The sequence below is a fragment of the Lissotriton vulgaris genome, chromosome 6, assembly GCF_964263255.1.
Source record: "Lissotriton vulgaris chromosome 6, aLisVul1.2, whole genome shotgun sequence".
In the NCBI taxonomy this organism is placed as follows: domain Eukaryota; kingdom Metazoa; phylum Chordata; class Amphibia; order Caudata; family Salamandridae; genus Lissotriton; species Lissotriton vulgaris.
This window is the reverse complement of record NC_141694.1, coordinates 42,359,804-42,379,535: the sequence shown is the minus strand read 5'-3', so window position 1 is coordinate 42,379,535 and position 19,732 is coordinate 42,359,804.

Here is a 19,732-nt window from a genome sequence, read left to right as displayed (position 1 = left end):
GCCGCCGCCAGAGCCAACCTGCACGAAGGGATGAAAGAGGTAGCCGAGTGGATGACGACCAGCCGCCTGAAACTGAACTCGGACAAGACGGAGGTCCTCATCCTGGGCTCCTCTCCCTCCGCCTGGGACGACTCCTGGTGGCCTCCCGCCCTGGGCACCGCACCCAAACCGACAGACCATGCACGCAACCTGGGCTTCATCCTGGACTCCTCCCTCTCCATGACCAGGCAAGTCAACAACGTCTCCTCGGCATGCTTCAACATCCTACGCATGCTACGGAAGATCTTCTGGTGGATCCCCACCGAGACCAGGAAGACCGTCACCCAGGCCCTCGTCACCAGCCGACTGGACTACGGCAACGCCCTCTACGCCGGGACCACCGCCAAGCTCCAGAAGAGACTCCAGCGGATCCAGAACGCCTCAGCCAGACTCATCCTCGACATCCCACGAACCAGCCACATCTCCGGACATCTGCGAGACCTTCACTGGCTCCCCGTCAACAAAAGAATCACCTTCCGCCTCCTCACCCACGCACACAAAGCCCTACACGACCAAGGCCCGAGCTACCTCAACAGCCGAGTCAACTTCTACGCTCCCAAACGCCACCTCCGATCAGCCAACCACGCCCTCGCCGCCGTCCCCCGCATCCGAAGAGCGACCACAGGAGGAAGGTCCTTCTCCCACCTGGCCGCCAAGACCTGGAACTCCCTCCCGACCGACCTGCGCCTGACCCAAGACCACCTCTCCTTCAGGAAGAAGCTGAAGACCTGGCTGTTCGAGCAGTAGTGGCTCCCCCCCCCCAGCGCCTTGAGACCCCACGGGTATGTAGCGCGCTTTATAAGTGTCACTGATTGATTGATTGATTCAAATGCTAGGTCGGTGGCTGGTGTGATTGCTGGGCCTTACAAGTGAAAATAACTTGTTCACATATAGCAGCCATTGTTGTCATTTTTATCATTGCGTGGTGCTGTCATTAGTGTTATTCCTTATTGGGTAGTTGTTGAGTCTGAACGATGGCAATGAGTGGTAGGGATATGATTACTCTCTATGTTGATTGTGGAAGGGTTATGGAGTTTGAGTTGTGGTATTATGTTTAAGTCAATGTATTGTGGATCTTGTTCTTAATTTTCTTACCTGCAGCTTCTAATACATTATCATACTGATTGAAAAGTCTCGGACAATCATCTCGATGTCATGATTGTTTTCAAGTTCAACCATCACAAAACAACATTAAAGTTAAAAGCACAGCACAATAAGATTCACTAACCAATTTAGAAATTTAAGAGTAATTTGAGAACCAAAAGCCACACAAATGATTACATCTGATAATGGGAATCGCCAAGGATGCAAACTGCCAATCATAGGCAATGTTTGCTGTAGACTGGGAGCTAAGTGTAATTTCAGGCAGACCAAAATGGAGCTGGGGGTCAGATGAAACTAGCGGATCATACAGGTCAAAGGTTTTGCTTTTGTTCTTTATTACTTATTTGGTCTCAAACTCCTTCAGAGGGGCAAGGCAGGATGCTGAATCCAGCAAGTTTCCTTTGCAGTCACGTACATTGCTGTTGAGCATCTGCTGAGGCATTGAGTTTTGGCACTAAAAACATCACTCAGAACAAAGTCAGATTGCGTAACCTTCATAGATGGTATGCTACTGGGGTAACGTTGCTATCTCACCTCAGTATAAAGTTTTAACTTGGACTGATTCACTTTCATGGTTCCCAGAATCCAGCAGTAGGGCAAGGCTACATGTTGTAGCTGAACAGGGCTGACCGAGGCCAGGTATCTTCCCTGTGAGATACAGCTGATGCCTTGTATGTTTCATCACCAAATGCAAGGTGGGACACACTTGGAAACTGTGTCCACTAAGGATGCATCCTCACTTCAGTAGCTTCAGCACTGTATCATGTGCCTTCGAAGGTAAAAAAATTAGTGTCAATGGTTATTTGAAGGTGGGAAGGTCAAAACAACGCAAGGTCCTAAGGGCAGGCTTCATCAATTCTAGGCAGTAAGGCCAAGATTTACTCAAAACTTGTGTTGTTCTTGTGTGTGTGCAAGTTGTCGCAAAGCAACACAAGTCCTTAGCTGGGATTTTGTGAACCAAGCAAAGCCCCCTTGCATTGTTCTGAAAATACACAATAACGCAAGGCAGCTCCTGGGAAGGCTTTCCATGGGTGGAAACCCCCCATGGATTTTGACACAATCCCTGATTTATTTATGTGATTGCATCAAAATGGTGCGCCTCCCAGACCCCGGAGTAACATGGAGAAATATCCCTATTTGTCCTTGTGACTTCCTTTTTCTATGTGTGATGCATGCCATATCACACATAGAAAAAGAAAACTGTCCTTAAGGATTGTTTTTGTTCGTAATGCAGGTACCCTTGCAGCATGGTTGCCTAGGCAGCACACAGTGGATGAGCGCAAAGAGCGAGGAGAAGTGTGTCATATCTTAGAAGATATGGTACATTTATGCTATCTCAACTCCATGCAAGTTGCCCTGCTGTACTGTGTTGTGTTACCATAGTAAATATGCCCCCAGATATCTCTTCAACCAGGACTCCCTCTTCAGGCATCCAACCATAGATTTTGATGCAATCCCAGAGTTACTAAAGCCAGTAAACCTCTGATTGCACCAAAATGGTGTGCCATCCAGACCCAGGCGTAACAAGGAGAAACATCTTTATTTGTTCTTGTTACTTTCTTTTTCTGTGCACATGGAAAAATGAAAATTCCTTTAACCCCTTCCATGCTGATGACGGCTGCGAGTTGTCATGGCACACAGTGCTCGAGTGCTGATGACGGCTCCCGGCCGTCATGACCGCACCCGCGATCGGAATGTGCCGCACAGGCGCAGAATCACGCCTGCGCCCAAGGGGTTAAGCATTGTTTTCCTGCAATCCTGCTCGTAATAAGGGTGCCTGTGATGGAGCTAAGACGCACACACTGTACCAGTGCAACGAGGGAGCAGAAGAGCATCATATCTTAGTAGCTGTGATGCATTTCTGCTCTCCCCATTTCACACAACACAGTGGAGCAAGTTGCCTTGTTGTGTGCCGTTGTGTGAAACCTTGGTAAATATTCCCCGAGGTCTAGATTTAACCAGGACTCCCTCTTCAGGTCTACAGCAGTGAAATCCCAACTGGTTTTAAGAGCATAGAGCCCTTGGGTGTCCCTGCAGCAGCTAGAGGAGAGCCAAAGGACCCGTGGAGAGCAGTGTCAGTCCCATGGTGCTAAAGGAGATCAGGACTCCTGGAGCCTTCTTCCTCCAGCAGTCAGGCAGCAGAATCTTCTTCATCCTCCGGATCTACTGCCATGTCAAGCATCACCAGAAGGATGAAGGACTGGAGAAGAAATATCAAGTTCATGTAGAGATGATGTGCAGGATGTGGGCAAGCTGAAAATGAAAAATACTATTGAGACAGGTGGATTCTGTTGAATAATCTGGCTTTGGCAAACCCATGCTGCCCTGTGAGAGAGAAAGGGATGGAGCAATGGGGCCTCTACAAAGCATAGACAATGAACGAGGCAGACGTCAGGCCAAGCAAGAAAGGCAGAGCTGGGTGAGAGGCGATGGGCAAAGAGAATCAGCTATTAATCACACAAGGTCGATTCAAAAAAGCATTCATGAGTACAGCGAATAGTACTACACGAGTACTTTACCACTTACTTTTACATGCCTTTGATGATAGGACCCAAAGCGTCCAACTCGCGATTGGTAGAAAAGCAAATTTGTTGTATTTGTACTAATAGGCATTCTTGACTATTTCCATTTTAAATGTTTTGGGGTTAATTCACAAAGGCATGTAAGAGTATGTAAAATAGTGCTACAGGAGTACTACTTTACATACTCCAAAAGGCCTTCATCGAAAGGCCCCATTATGACTGTGGAACAGAAGCAAAAGAAGTAAATTCCAAATACCTGAGAAAAATACAGAGACTATTCACAAAGGACATTCATAAGGATGTGAAATAGTACTACTTCATACACTCATAAATGTAATTCATATACATACTTGCATAGATCTGTGCCTATGCCTGTTTTATGCCTTTTGTGAGGAGTACTCTGCAAAAGTGTGGGGAGTTACGTACACATAGGTACACCTTGTAGTAGCAAATATGGGATTGGCATAGGAGAGTGGGAGGAAAATGGGTGCTACCTACCAAAAAATAGGAACGAGAAAGGAAAATTAAGGAGGTGCACTAGTAAGAAAAAGAACAAACACAACTACAAAAGAGTGAATCAGTTACAATTCATCAGAGTTCCACCTACATTTACCCCATAACTACCACAGTCAAAACAGGGTCAGAGCTACCCGGCCGAGCCTTGGAATATGTCGCAACCTGGCATTGCCACTCACAGGTACAGCAAGGAAGGGATATAGACGTTAATGGAGAGAGGGAATAACACTAGCAGACAACCACATACATCACATTATAGACAGATATGTTTTAAAAGACAATAAACTAAATAAATAAAATGTTTGTTAACAAAATGGAAACATTGCAGACACCAGTGCAAATCACATTGTAAAAATCAAAACACAACATATGCACATAAATAGAAAATTGCAAATATGTAAATAGTTAATCAACATTAAAAATGACCCATCTCACAACCACAAGTCCACACCGATTCAAAGACAAATCACCCTGCATTCACACACCCAACACAAATAGAATGAAAAACACATCTGTAGCTGCTATTTAGTGTCCGGAGTGTCTCACAACTCTAGGGGAAAAGGGCAGAACCCAGGGCTCCCAGGAGTAAAGCTTGTCAGGAGTGAATCATTGTCTTCGGGTGATGGCTGGGTCCCTATTACCGTCCATTTATAGTCCAAATGTATACGAATTATGTCTAGAAAGAGCCATCAACGTTACTAGTAGGAACTTTACAGTTCCAGGTTGAGTTTTATGTGTTCTACTGTCTCCAGTAAGGAAGTGGAGGCAAGTTTTCCTTCTACTAGCCTTCAAACTCCACTAGGAGTTGCTGAATTCTATTTCTTTTTTTTGCTTGGCTAATGTTTATTTTAAAGATAATTTATTCATTACATTTTAAGTTCAAGAAAGCTTTATTAAGAAATATAAAGTTGTCAATACCAAGTACATCATAATAGCCTCATAATAAAGTATCCACCATAAACTTGTTTAGAAGTATACAAATCAGACACATAAATCCATACTAATATAATAAAGAGAGAGCCCAAACCTTTGAGGCGGGTAATCTCAGGAACCACAGCCCCATCACAACACCCAATACAGCGTTGGACAGGGCAGTTGCAGCAGAAGGACATAGGCTATGCAGACGCCCACCATATACATTTAAAAGGTAAAAGAACCGTGCCAGAAAAGTAGTCCCTTGTCGGTGTGTCTGCGCTGTGCTGTTGGCGTGTGCCGGGCGGCGTGACAAACGCCTGGGGCGTGTGGTACGTTCCGCCCTTCATGCCATGTCTCATATTGTGTGCTAATCTCACCCTGCTCCCTTTAAATACCCCTGCACCTCATAATCATAACCCACCCTTACTCCTTAAAATACCCCAACACTCTTAAACACTAACCCATCTTAACCCTATACCCTGTACCCCTAACCTATCCCTAAACCCTAAAAATACCCCTGTACCACAAAACCCAAACCTAGCCCATAACCCTATAAATACCCCTGTACCCCAAAACCCAAACCTAGCCCTGAACCCTAAAAATACCACTGTACCCCAAAACACAAACCTACCCCTGAACCCTAAAATACTCCTGTACCCCAGAACCCAAACCTAGCCCTGAACCCTAAAAATACCACTGTACCCCAAAACCCAAACCTGGCCCTGAACCCTTAAAATACCCCTGTACCCCAAAACCCAAACCTACCCCTGAACCCTAAAAATACACCTATACCCCAAAACCCAAACCTAGCCCTGAACCCTAAAAATACCCCTGTACCCCAAAACCCATACCTATTCCTAAACCCTAAAACTACCCCTGTACCCCATAACACAAAACTATATCTGAACCCTTAAAATACCCAAACACCCCAAAACATATACCTCAGTACCCCAAAACATATACCCCTATACCCATACTTACCTTATCCAAACATTAAAAAAACAGGTTTTTACCATTCATGCATTTACAACGAATTTCGTTGTTAATGTATGCGTGGTAAAAGCATATAAAATGTAATGCCATGCGTTATAATGGCATTGCGGAGTCATGGTACTTTCGTAAGGAAAGTATGCGGAGTGATGGTATGCGGAAAGAAAGTTGCGGAATAATGGGTGTTTACCCTCCCCCAGAAAGTACATTGGTGGCACGGCGGCCCACATCTCCAGCAACATACTCATATTTTTTCACCACCCATTTGAAAAATGCACAGGTCTCTCTCAGTGATGGCCAGCGCGGACATACACTTTTAGACACACCTCCTGCCACAAGTTCTAGAATCGGGAACTTTAGCACTGGGGAGCTACGTTCGAATCTCGGCATCAGCTCAACATCCTGTGATTCCAGGCAAATCGCTTTGTCTCCCGGTGCCTACCACAAATGAATGTGTTCTTCTCTAATGTAAATTGTGCTCATGCCATGTTGTCGAGTTCGCGCTTTTTTGCAAGGAAAAATAAAGTAGGGAAACTCAAGTTCACACACTACTGAACACGCACTCTTAAGTGCATCAGCAGTGCACTGTGAATCGGAGCGTTTCACAGGCCTGTCACAGATAAGAAATGCTATCTAAACGAAATCCTACAAAACAATATACTACTGGCCGGCAGCAATTCATACCCGGACAACGTCGGAACGGGCTGCTAGTGACAGTATAAAAGATATAGTTAACATCTGAAATCTGCAATACTAATGGAATGTAAGAAAAAGTAGGAATGGTTAGGGGATCAGGGAGGTTTGGGAACTTCCTGTTGTAATGGCTGTGGCTGAGAAAACCTTTGAGCACTTACATCAATAAACATTGTAACAGGCGACCATAAATCCGAACGTTTTGTTGCTAATTTTAGAGGGTAGAAAAAGGCGGTATCTAATCTGTGATTATGACAAATATTGTACCACCAGGCTCTATAGGAAATTTTTGTAGAGTCTTTCCAGTTAATAGTGATTTGCTGAAAAGCAACAGCTAATAACAGATCTATAATTTTAACATTCAACTGTATGTTTTCCGAGACAGGTGAGAGGCTCCCTAAGAAGACATTGGTGAAGGAAAAAGGAAACTTGGTGTCAAAGATTAAGTTGATTTGAGCCTATACTTGTTCCCAGAAATTACATACAAAATCGCAAGAAAAAAAACATGTGAAATAAATCGGCTTTTGGAGATAGACATGTCCAAAATACATCTGAAGCAGTTAAAAAACTTTTGCTTAAAACATGTGGTGATAATAAAAGTCTATTGTAAACAAAAAACAGCGTTTGTGTTATATTTGCTGCTCTAGAAGATTTGCGTAATTTAATCCATATGTTCCTCCATAAAGGGATTGGCCAAGAGGTCTGAAAATCTTGTTCCCATGCTTCCTCAATTGTGCTGAATTCTATTTCAGCTGAGGCATAGTGCCACCTTTTCCACCGATAGAGGGCATAGTACCAACATTTTCACCCGTAGAGGACATAGTACCAACATTTCTATCCGTAGACTTACGTTTGTGTTTAAGCATCAATGTTTCTTGTCCAAGGCTTACATTTACCAAATTAGTGCAGTCTGGGAATTGTTGTAGCCTTTTTTTCCCTCAAATGAACCAGCTGTACTTGGGCCTCCTAGTAATGATTTTTAAATGGAAAACAGACATGGCAAAGGGAACTTTAAGCCATTTCTCTGTGACATTTATTCACGTGTGGCACATGCACATCTTCTGCCAATCCTGGGCTTCCAAAGAGCGGCAGAAAATAGGCTGAACATTCTCTGCACGGCTCCGGCCCTTTCTATCAAGACCAGGGCCTGATTACGATGACAGTGAGACCGCCACTGACAGCCTGTGACAGTCTCATCACCATCATAAGCATGTTTACCGCCTGCCATATTACAATGGCGGGCGGATGGCTGGCGGTCAGAAAGCCCAACCGCCACACATCCGATGGGTTCAAAGAGCCCGTCGGAGCCAGCCATAATCCCTACTATGGTGGTGGTGCCTGCCAGGCACCGCCGTAGGGATTATGACGTCCCTCCCCGCCAGTCGTTTTATGTTGATTTACCTGCCATGAAAAGGCTGGCTGAAAGGGATATTGGGGGCCCTTAGTTTTGGGTGTTGGGGGGCACATGTGGTGTCCCCCTACATACACCTGAACCATGTGGCAGGCACCGAACGGTGCCTGCCACGTAGTGCAGGGATATGTGTTATGTCTATTTTTTGGACTGCAGCGTGTGCTGCAGCGCGCAGCACCCACCGCAATACAGAACATAGGGCCTGATTATGATGACGGTGGGATTGCCTCGACAGCCCGTCAGTGGCGGTCCCACCCCCATTGTTACCTTGTTTACCTTCCACCATATGACATGGTGGGCGGATGGTTGGCAGTCAGAAAGACCGACCACTACGCATCCGACAGGCTCCTTGAGCCCGCCGGTGCGTCAGAGGGAAATCCAATCCCTACAATGGTGGCGGTGCCTGCTAGGCACCGCCGTAGGGATTATGAAGTCCCTCCCTGCCAGCCACTTCATGGAAAGGAACATTGGGGGCACGTAGCAGGCCCCTCTTCCACACTGGTGCACTGTTATGGGTATGGTGCCTCCCATACATATCCCTGCACCCTGTGTCAAGCACCGCATGGTGCCTGCCACATAGTGCAGGGTTATGCTGAAAGTCTATTTTTTGTACTGCAGCGTGTGCTGCAGCCTGCAGCACAAGCCGCTATAATGAAATTATACAATTTGCAACTGTCTTGAAGGCGGTCACATTGTAATATTATTATTGGGACTGCCGACATCAGGTCGGACGGTCCCGTCTGCAATATGATGGTGGTCAGACGTAAGTCCAACCCCCATCATAAATAGGCCCATAGACATTGCGACCACCTGCATTGTAAATTCATTGTCGGGACCTCCGACAGCAAGTTGGGCAGTCCCGTCTGTGATGTGATGGTGGTCACACATAAGTCAGACCGCCATCATAATGAGGCCCATCATAATAAGGCCCATCATAATGAGGCCCATCATAATGAGGCCCATCATAATGAGGCCCTTAGGGTAAACATTCACCGTCATCGTAATCAGGCCCTAAATTAGTAGATTTTTCACCAACCTTTATAATGAAATGACAAGTTTTTGAAAAAGAACTCCAACCATTCACCAAATGTGTAATTGACCCAAATTAAGTTACTATAGGCAGCAGGTAGCCAGGAGCTGGCACGGTTAAAAATGAAAATGGTTTCTTCCGAGCATATAATTAAATAATTCCACTGTGTTCCACACTCCAAGACGCTCCAAGTTGCAGCAGAGTACACAAGGAAGAACATTTTTATTGTAGCAGGGTACTGAGTGTATATAACAGTATGGTATGTGCGTCTGATCCGGAGCAGACCTACATGTACTATGATAAGAAGAGACAAAAGGATGCATGCAATTGGGACATCGCTTGATTGCATGTTTCAGTGTTTGAGGCTTCGAAAGAGCCCACATTTTCAGAATGGGCCTCAAGGCGCTGTGTGTGACCTGAACCTTTTTTATTTTTTAAACAGATTTTATTGAAAAATTATTTGTAGCAATATACAATCAGCAGTGCAAATATATTACACAGTTATCGTTGCATTTCATTCCAGTCCCCTGATCTCTTCTCCCAGCCAGCTACGTAGTGACTATGTGCTGTGTGCAAAAAGCAGCAGAGAGGTAAAATGGCGTTTAAACTTCTAATAAGCTCATGCTAACTTAACACAGTGTGAAGGCAAAGCCTATCTCCATGACAGTACCAAAAGGTTTGTGTGATTACAATACATTTCAGTGCACAGTTGAGCATTAGACGTTATGGCTTGAATACGAATAACAGTGCGGCATTGTGTTGGGTTATTGGGGGCCACATAGTTAAATTAAAATAACATCCCATGAACAATTCAGCAGAAACATGTGTGTTTAGACACTACATTTAAGTGCACAGTTGAACATTCTAGTGACTGGAAAAACAGTAGTATATATTCAAACGTCATACAGGCTAGGGGACCAATGGATAAACTTAAGGCATTGCCAAGTCAGAGCGGGGCGTTTATGCACAGTTACGAAAAAATTACCAAGATGCCAATTAGTCTGTAATTACATATGATGATAATACCTGCATACGGTACATTTAGGCACCCCCAAAAAAATTGACATTATTGGGCTGCTCATATGTGAGTTCAGGCAGCGTGTGCGTGTAATATATTAAAGGTGGATTTGGTGTTTGGCTGGCAGTGGACAATATCTTCAAATGCTTATGTGTGTCCTAAGCCCTTCATGGCTTACCAGAAAAATTACCAATGTGCCACTTAGTCTGCAATTGCATGTAATGGTGATAGTAATGGGCTGCTTGTGTGTGAATTCAGGCAGCGTGTGCCTGTGATACATTTAATCCCCTCCATGGTGCATTTGACATTTGGCTGGCAATGGGCCCAATAGACAAGTGCTTATATGTGTCCTATGGCCCTTAATGGCTTAAGTTGACAGCGCTGTAGTCTAGAGTATGGTACAGTAGGCTGTGCATACAGACTAATGTATAGGGCCTAGTGCGTGTAGTACCAGGTGTGCATGGTCCCTTTCCAAGAGAGGGGCTAGCCGTTGTTCAAAACTAAGACCTGTTTGTTTATTTCCTCATACTCATTCAGGCCATGTTTGATGGTGTCGAACAGGTGTATGAACTGACACTCACAGATACTCAGAATGTTATTGAAATCACCGCCCCTGGGGTTGGGTTTCACCTTTTCCATCACGCACCATCTGAGGCTGTCTGGTTTGTGTCCAAATCTGGTAAAGTGATCTACCAAGGGTGCCCCCGGGGTTTGACATCTAATGCGGCTACAGTGCTGCAAGATACGACACTTCGCTTTCTGGATCGTTTGTCCTATATACATGAAGTTACATGGACAGATGATGGCATATATGACCCCCACGGTGTTGCAGTTACTGTGCTCCTGTAATTCATGTGTCTGGTTATTATGTGTGAATCGTGTGGTGTCGTTTACCATCGGACATGCTTTACATTGCCCACATTTTGTGTGGCCTTTGATTGGGGGGATAACCCACAGGGCAGTCTGGCTGATAGTCTTAGTAGATGGTAATAGTGACTTGACTACCTGATCTCTCAAGTTTTTCGCTTTTTTAAAAGCATGAAGTGGTGGGGGTGCATTGTCAAGCTCGTCTGACTCCAGGTGCCAGTGCTTATTGATAATCAAGTCAAGTCAAATAGTGCTTTATTCGAGTAATTACTCATAAAAGCAAAATACACACAGAGATTTAAAATTGAATTAAATTTTACAGTCAATCACAATGACACAGCACTATTAGATCTATAAAAATACATTCAGTTAAAAATTTACATTACAATACTTGTTAAATGATTAAAAAGAGATTAATACATTTGTTAAAAATTTTTAAGGATATAGGACGTTGGTGATCTAAAAAACAGTGGTAAAAAATTCAGGGAAACAAATATTACAGACAGAGAATAGTTATCTAACTAGCAGTCTCTGGCTGAATACAAAATCATTAATGGTTAAAAAAGCAGTGATATCAAATTCATGGGGACAGATTTTTCAGACAGAGAATAGTTAATTAACTAGCAGTCTCTGTCTGATCACCCACGCCCAACCAACATATTTTGCTGTGGCTATCAAAATCCAAGTAAGGGAGCTCGTACATATGATACGCAGGGCTACAGAGCTACAAGTGGTCCCAAGGTTCCTGCACATAGGTGCTAACCAGACGCGCCTTGGTACACAATAGACTTTACAGGAAAACAAAAAGTGGCCCAATGTTTCCTTCCCCGTTCCACAAGCTGGGCAGATGTCACTTCCCCCTGCACCCCATTTAACAGTCAATGCTCTTATAGGGAGTGCTCCAGCTCTTAATTGAAATAGGAGCTTCCTGTCACCCGGCTTTGAGATAATATCCCAATATAACTCTAAAGCAGGATACAGTTTGGCCTCGAGGAAGCACATGGACGTAGACCCGATGCTAGAAATGCTTAAGCTCTTTTTAGCAACATTTTCCCAGAAAATATTTTTTAGGACAGTCTTTGTGGGGAATAATGCACCAGCAGGATCCAGCCATAAAGAACTCAACCCAAGCTCAAACAATATAGCTTTCAGTGAATTAAGCCAGCTAATTTTATGGAAGCCGTCAGCCTTGATGACATCCATAAAACCTTCGGCATAATGTGAGAGCTCGGGAGTGGTCCAGAGTCTTCGCCAGTACAAAATCGGGCGTAAGCTGGCCAGATACTTAATTTGTTTCCTGCCGAGGTCATATCGAAGAGGCAACAACGGAGTGCTTTTAGGTGTACCAGTAAGTACCCGTAAAAATTTATTTTCTGAGGCTTGCAGGGAATTCAGATTTTCAAAGCCCCACAGTTCTGCACCGTAAAGTGCGGACCCGATTGCCTTAGCTTCGTAAACTAACAGGGCTGGTTTAACTGGTTTAGTCAGGGACTTCCTATGTTCTGAGTTGATGGCGCCCGCTAGTTGCTTATGTCGCAGTATAGCAATATTTAAGTGCTGACTCCACCTGTTGTTGTCAGCGATTTGGATACCCAAGTATGTAAATGAGTTAACTAACTCTAGAGGCCGACCGCTCATCACAATTTTGGACTTAAAGCTGCGATGCGGCTTAAAGATCATGAGTTTAGTTTTAGTAGCGTTCACCTCAAGTCCATGTTCCCCACAAAAGTTCTCAAAGATCGACAGAGCACGCTGCAAACCACTGGGGGTTTTAGATAGAATTAGCGTGTCATCCGCAAACATTATTATGGGGATTTTTAGACCTGAAAGAGAAGGAGCGTCAACTGGCGCAGGTACCAAACGGGGGACGACACCGTTTATGAACAAAGTGAACAAGGTTGGAGCCATTGAACACCCTTGTCTAACTCCTCGCTCAACGGGAAAGTCAGCTGTGACCATCCCGTGGCCGCCCCAATGGATTTTAGCAAAATTGAACTCGTGGAGGCGTATTATCAGGGTTAGTAATTCCTTCGAGACCCCCAAACTATGTAAAACTTGCCACAGTTTGGCCCGCGGAACCAGGTCGAAGGCAGCCCGCAAATCGACGAAAGCCGCATACAGGCTGCCTCCCCCCAGCACCACGGTCTTCCACTGTAGCAATTGGAAGCGAAACACTTGGTCCACCGTGCTTGTTGCCCTTCGAAAACCCGCTTGGAAGGGTGATAAGATGTTATTATCCTCTGCCCATTCGAGGAGCCTATTTACAACCACACGACCGACTATTTTTTGCACAGTATCAATGAGGCTGATAGGCCTGTAATTACATGGCTGAGCACGGTCACCCTTTTTGAACACAGGGATGATCACTGCACCTCTCCATGAAGCAGGGACCTCAGCTCCCTTAGCAATAAAATTAATAAGCAGATAGATATATTTGCACCAACGTTCTCTATCATTCAAAAAAATATCAGCGGGTACTCCATCTAAGCCGGGAGCACGCCCTCTTGATAATCTTCTTAACAGCATTACTTTTAGTCGAAAAAGTAGTGACACACACCAAGCAATCCTCGTTGTCCTTCCTACTCTGTCTGGGTTCCAGGAGACGTCCTCCATGATTATGCCACGCACGTTTACCTGTTTGAGTAGTCAAATGGGGTTTCCCCTTTTAGTCAGGCGCGACAGCAAGCCTGCTGACTCGTAAAAATAGTCTTCCTTTTTGGAGCAGTTCCTCCGCAACCTCAGGAATTGTCCGAAGGGAAGGTTATCCCTGAGGTTGTGTGGGTGGTGACTGGAATAGCGTAGTAGCGTATTGCGTTCGCTTCTCTTCCTGTAGAGACTTGTGTGCAGTGTTTCAGATTCTGCGTTGATGGTTATTTCTAAGAAGTGTATTTTAGATCTATTGTAGTCAAGTCTAAACTGAATATCTGGGGAGCATGCATTCAACCAAATGTGAAAGTTTCTTAGCGCTTCCTCATCTCCTTTCCATATGATGAGCGTGTCGTCTATGTAGCGACGCCACAGCTCCACGCATTTAACATATGGGTTAGAGTCGTTCAACACGTGTGCTCGTTCAAATGCGTCCATGAAGATGATCGCTAGGTTGGGGGCAAAGCTTGCAATGGTTAATAGTTCAATGATGAACTGTGTTGGCACGGTATGAGGTGCCGGGCATTGGTTGATGGCAATTTCCATACAACTAAGAGCATCATCCTGGGGAATATTTGTATACAGTGCTATGATTTCCATTGTTGCCAATAGGCAAGTAGCGCACTCATGGGGGCGCTGGTCCACCAACTGTATGGTTTGCATCGTGTCCCTAATGTATGTGGTGGTATTTTCTGCTAGGGGCCTGAGAAAGACATCAATATACTTGCATAGTGGTTCCAATAAGGATCCACAGCCAGAAATTATGGGCCTTCCAGGTGGATCCTGCATTGTCTTATATACTTTGGGGAGCGTGTATATGGTTGGCATCCTGGGATGTTTGTTGTTGAGGTAGTTGAATTCATTTTTGCTAAGAAAACCAATCTCCAAGCCCTTGCGTGTTTCAGTTTCAATCATTTTGCTAAGTCCCTTAGTGGGATCCGCCCTAAGTTTTTCGTAGTTCCCTGCAACCCCTAGTTGGGAAAGTATTTCTTTGTTATAGTCTTCGCGGTTTTGGACCACCATTTCTCCCCCCTTGTCAGCTGACTTTATCACTATGGAGGTGTTATTCTTGAGGGTTCCAAGGGCTTGGTGTTTGGCTTTAGAGATGTTGTATTTCACATAGTGTCTTTCTGATTGGGTTCTGTCCACATCATGCATAACAACTTGCTCGTAGGCCAGAATTGTAGACGGCATGAGGTGTGTGGGGTGGGGGGGTTGAATTTAGAGGGTGGTCTCAGACCACTCCCTGTGAACGTTGGACGATAAGGGATTTTTTGAAAGTAGTGTTTCAATCTCACATTACGGAAAAATTGGTGAAGTTCAACCTTCAGATTGAAATTGTTTGGCATTGAGGTGGGAACGAATGACAGGCCTTTTTCAAGGATTCTCTGTTTATCCGGGGTCAGGTTATAGTCAGACAAATTGATCACAGGGTTTTGTGGTGCGTATTCTACCATCTGTAATGCTGCCGTCTGGTCTGTATATCCCAGTGTGCCTACTGTTGGAACTGTGTTTGTCTCCTGACATGTCCTCTACCCATGTTCCATGTTTGTGTTCTCAGACCCCTGGGTCTGCCCCAGGGACGTCCCCTTCCTCTCTGATCCCACCATGGGTCTTCTTCTGAAAAAGGTTGTTGATCTGTGTATGTATACTCAGTGTTTGGGGTCCCTGTGCTTGTGCTAGTGCTAGGGCGTTCCAGGTCGCTCCCTGAACTGCTACCTAGTGAGGAACCTGAGAAGGTGGCGTATCGTCTATACCCCCCTCTGCCCCTGCTAGAGTATATACCTTGCTGTTCCCTTAAGTAGTATCCTTCTTGCAAGTAGGGGTAAGTTACCTTTTTGTCATAGGTGTTTATGTCTTTTGCCACCTTGTCGAGTTTGGTTGTTTTGGTATAAATGTCAAACTCGCGTATCGTTCTCTCTAATCTCTCTAAAGCCGTTTTGCTTTAATGAGTGCTTTGTCCTCAATGATTTCTTTCCTCAACTCGCCTATTTCTTTGGTTAGGCGCTGGACCTCCTCTACTGCAGGCTATATTCCAAGCACCATCCAGTGCCTGGAACAGTTGTTTGAGAAAAAGCTAAACCCCTCCGTGAACTTGGGATTGTCTACAAATATTGCAGGCTAGTTCCTTACTCTAAGCCCTACCGGGATTACGTTAGACTGCAAGTATTTGGCTAGGGTATGTCCATGTAGCCTTGTTCTAATCAGCTTTTTTTCAAGCCGTTCTAATTTGGAAATGTTTTCGTTCAGTGTATATCAATGCTGGGTGTGGCTCCTCCTAGGAAACTGGTCCCACCGAATGTCTGACAAAATATCGAAATCAAAAATATCGAAATACAAAAATATCGGAACAAAAATATCAAAGTCAAAAATATAGGAATCCTATCCCTAACAAGGTAAGTACAAAAATATCGAAAAAATAATATCGTAGTACAAAAATATCGAAATTAAAAATATCGTTTTTTTAAATGTATTAATAATAATGTAAAAATAATTATAAAATACATATAATGTTACAAATATTAAATAAAAATATTAAAACATAATTAAAAATTAAAACTAATACATATACATTTAAAATAAATTACAAACTTAATAATTTAATGTAATTTTATATTTTTTAATTTCATTTAATTTATTTAATTTAAATTTATTTTATTTTTACCCTGTACGACTGTACCCCAAAAACCCAAAACTGACCCTGAACCCTAAAAATACCCCTTTACCCAAAAACTGAAAACTGACCCTGAACCCTAAAAATACCCCTTTACCCAAAAACTGAAAACTGACCCTGAACCCTAAAAATACCCCTTTACCCATGAACTGAAAACTGACCCAGAACCCTAAAAATACCCCTTTACCCAAAAACTGAAAACTGACCCAGAACCCTAAAAATACCCCTTTACCCAAAAACTGAAAACTGACCCTGAACCCTAAAAATACCACTTTACCCATGAACTGAAAACTGACCCTGAACCCTAAACATACCCCTGTACCCATGAACTGAAAACTGACCCTGAACCCTAAAAATACCCCTGTACCCAAAATTAATTAATATTATTTAATTACCAATTAATTATTAATTAACAATAACAATAAAGTAAATATATTAGCACATTTGCTGTAATTAATTTAATTTAATAATTAATATTATTTTGCACAATTAATTAATTAAGAATAACAATAAATTATATATAAAAAAATTACTATAATTAATGTAATTAAATAATTAATAATAATTAATTACCAACTAATTAATAATTATAAATATATAAAAAATTATAATAATTAATAAACTAATTAATAGAAATTAATTACCAATTAATTATTAATTAAAATATGTACAAACATATATCAATTAATTAATTATTATTAAATTACTTCCCACCCTATTCCCCTATAAACCCATAACCCGCTACAGAACATATTTATCAATTAATAAATTAATTAAAAATAATTAAAAATTAATTCTCAATTAATTAATTAATAATTCCTACTAATTAATAATTAATTTAACATAATTAAATTACTTCCCACCCTATTCCCCTATAAACCCACAACCTGCTACAGTAGTAAAAGACAATATTTAATAAAATAACATTAAAAATAAATAATAAAACATAATAAATACAATATAATATACACTACATTTATTTAAAAATTGATATTAGTAACATCAAAGTTATTAATTTCGATATTATTAACATCGATATTTACAACTTCGATATTACTGATATCATACCAATATCGATATTTAGACTGTCGATATTACTTACCTTCGATGTTTTTGTATATCGATATTTAAACTTCGATATTTTTGCATATCGATATTTAAAAATCGATATTTTGTCTGTGTACCGGTCCCACCCTGAGCCCAAAGTAGTTGGTCTATGTATTCTTCACTATATGAGAGGGTTTCCTTATCAGACATGCTAAAAATGTGTAATTGTCTCAGTGTGCATTGTACGGCAGAGATCAGCTGATAGTTTTAACAATACTAAAACAAAAACAAACAATTAACATAAACACCCTCGCAGGAATCCCTGCACAAGGTAGCCATTATCAAAAATGGGGTGACCCAAAGTGGTACTGGACTTGGGTACAATTCGTTATGAAAAACAGTGGTCCTAGACCTTAATCTTAGTCAGACTAGACATTCTAATGACCCACTTAATGTGGCCAAGAAAAAGTGACTGATCTACTCACCCCTTCATCACTTGAGCACTTCTTTCTTGCACGTTCTTAGGAATAACCTCCTTGTGTACCACGAGTATCTATAAGTAAATAAATCTATAATTTACTGTTGAAAATTGGTGGAAATTAAAAACTCTTTTGTTTCCAAGTATATTGGTCTTGGTTGTTGCACTACTAGCCTAATGATTGTATTAAATACTGTGAGCAGTTAATGCTAAAGCTCCAAAAAAGAAACTCATGATTGTAGGTTTGTTTAGTCTATCTAGAATTTTAGGACCACTGTTTATCATAACGAATTGTACCCAGGTCCAGTACCACTTTGGGTCACCCCATTTTTGATAATGGTTCTCCTCAAGGTAGCGGGTCAGTTGTTTGTTGGCGGTCTTCTCGATGACCTTCGCCGGGAACGGAAGCAGGGAGATGGGCTGGAAGATCTTGAGGTCCTTGGGGTCTGCCTTGGGTTTCTTGAGTAAGGCGTTGGTCTCAGTTTGCTTCCAGCTCTCCGGGAAGGCTGCTGTCTCGAAGGAGATGTTGATGACTTTCCAGAGATGGGGTGCGATGGCTGTGCTGGCTTTGTTGAAGATGTGGTGTGGGCATGGGTCTGACAGAGATCTGGAGTGGAGGGTTTTCATGATCTTGATGGTGTCATCATCATTGATGTTGGTCCAGGAGAGCAGGCGGTTGGTGCGGATGGTGGCGTGGGGGGCAAGGAGGATGTGGTCCGTGGAGGCCGGGGCATGTGTGCTGACGAAGCGATGGAGTCGCTGAACTGTGGTAGGGGTTCGGGGGGTCTGTAGACGAGGGTTCCTCTGAGGGTGGTTTTGGGGTCGGTGTGGATCTAGAAGTGCAGGTGTTCGGCGGTGCTTTAGGGTGTTGTCAGTGTTGGTCGAGACTCTGAGAGTGTTCCTGTGGATGATGGCGATTCCTCCTCCTACTTCGTTGGTGCGGCCCCTGCGGGTGATCTTGTAGCCTTCCAGGATGGCTATGGCGATGTCAGGTACCGAGGCGGTGTTCAGCCAGGTCTCCATCAGGAAGGCGACGACTGGGGAGGTCGAGTCAAGTAGGTCCCAGAGTTCAACTTCGTTGTTGGCGGAGCGGGTGTTTGAGGAGGATGCATCTGATGTACTTGGGTTTTTTCCTGGTCGGTTGCTTGGCGGGGCGGATGCTGGCGAAGCTGCATGTCACGATTAGCCAGACTGACTAACCTGGATATCCAGTACAGCAGGAGCGAGGTCGAAGTGAACTTCCTTCCACCCTAGACTCGGTACCACAGACAAGCGTAAGCTTAACACTTGCCTATAGGACCCGGTCCAGGGAAGGGGAAAAGTGGATAAATAAAATATAAAGATGTGGCAGCCAGAAACCATCTACAGGATTTTGACAACAGGAGAAAACGCCAAACGTTGCGGTTGTAGATAGGTACCTGCACAGGGATACAAAAGCAAGACAGTTACCTATCGCCCTCCCCTTCTTTCTCTTTCTCTGTATTATATAGCAGGACTGGCACTTACTCAATAAGGCTTCCACTCTAGCGTAATGAAAAAGAAGGCGAAATAGTAAAAATAAAGGAAAAGAAAAGAAGAAAGGATCTGCCCAGAATCCTTTTATCAGGGAAGAAGCAAAAGGCTTCTAAAGTACTCATCAGCGATGTCACCGTCTGGTGTAGTAAACCATATAATCATGGATCCAATGGGATGATTCCAAAAGTCATACACAAAATGATGCACGTTTAAAGGGTTCTGAATCCGTGCCACTCAACGGCTCAATACTAGGTCACTAGAGTCATA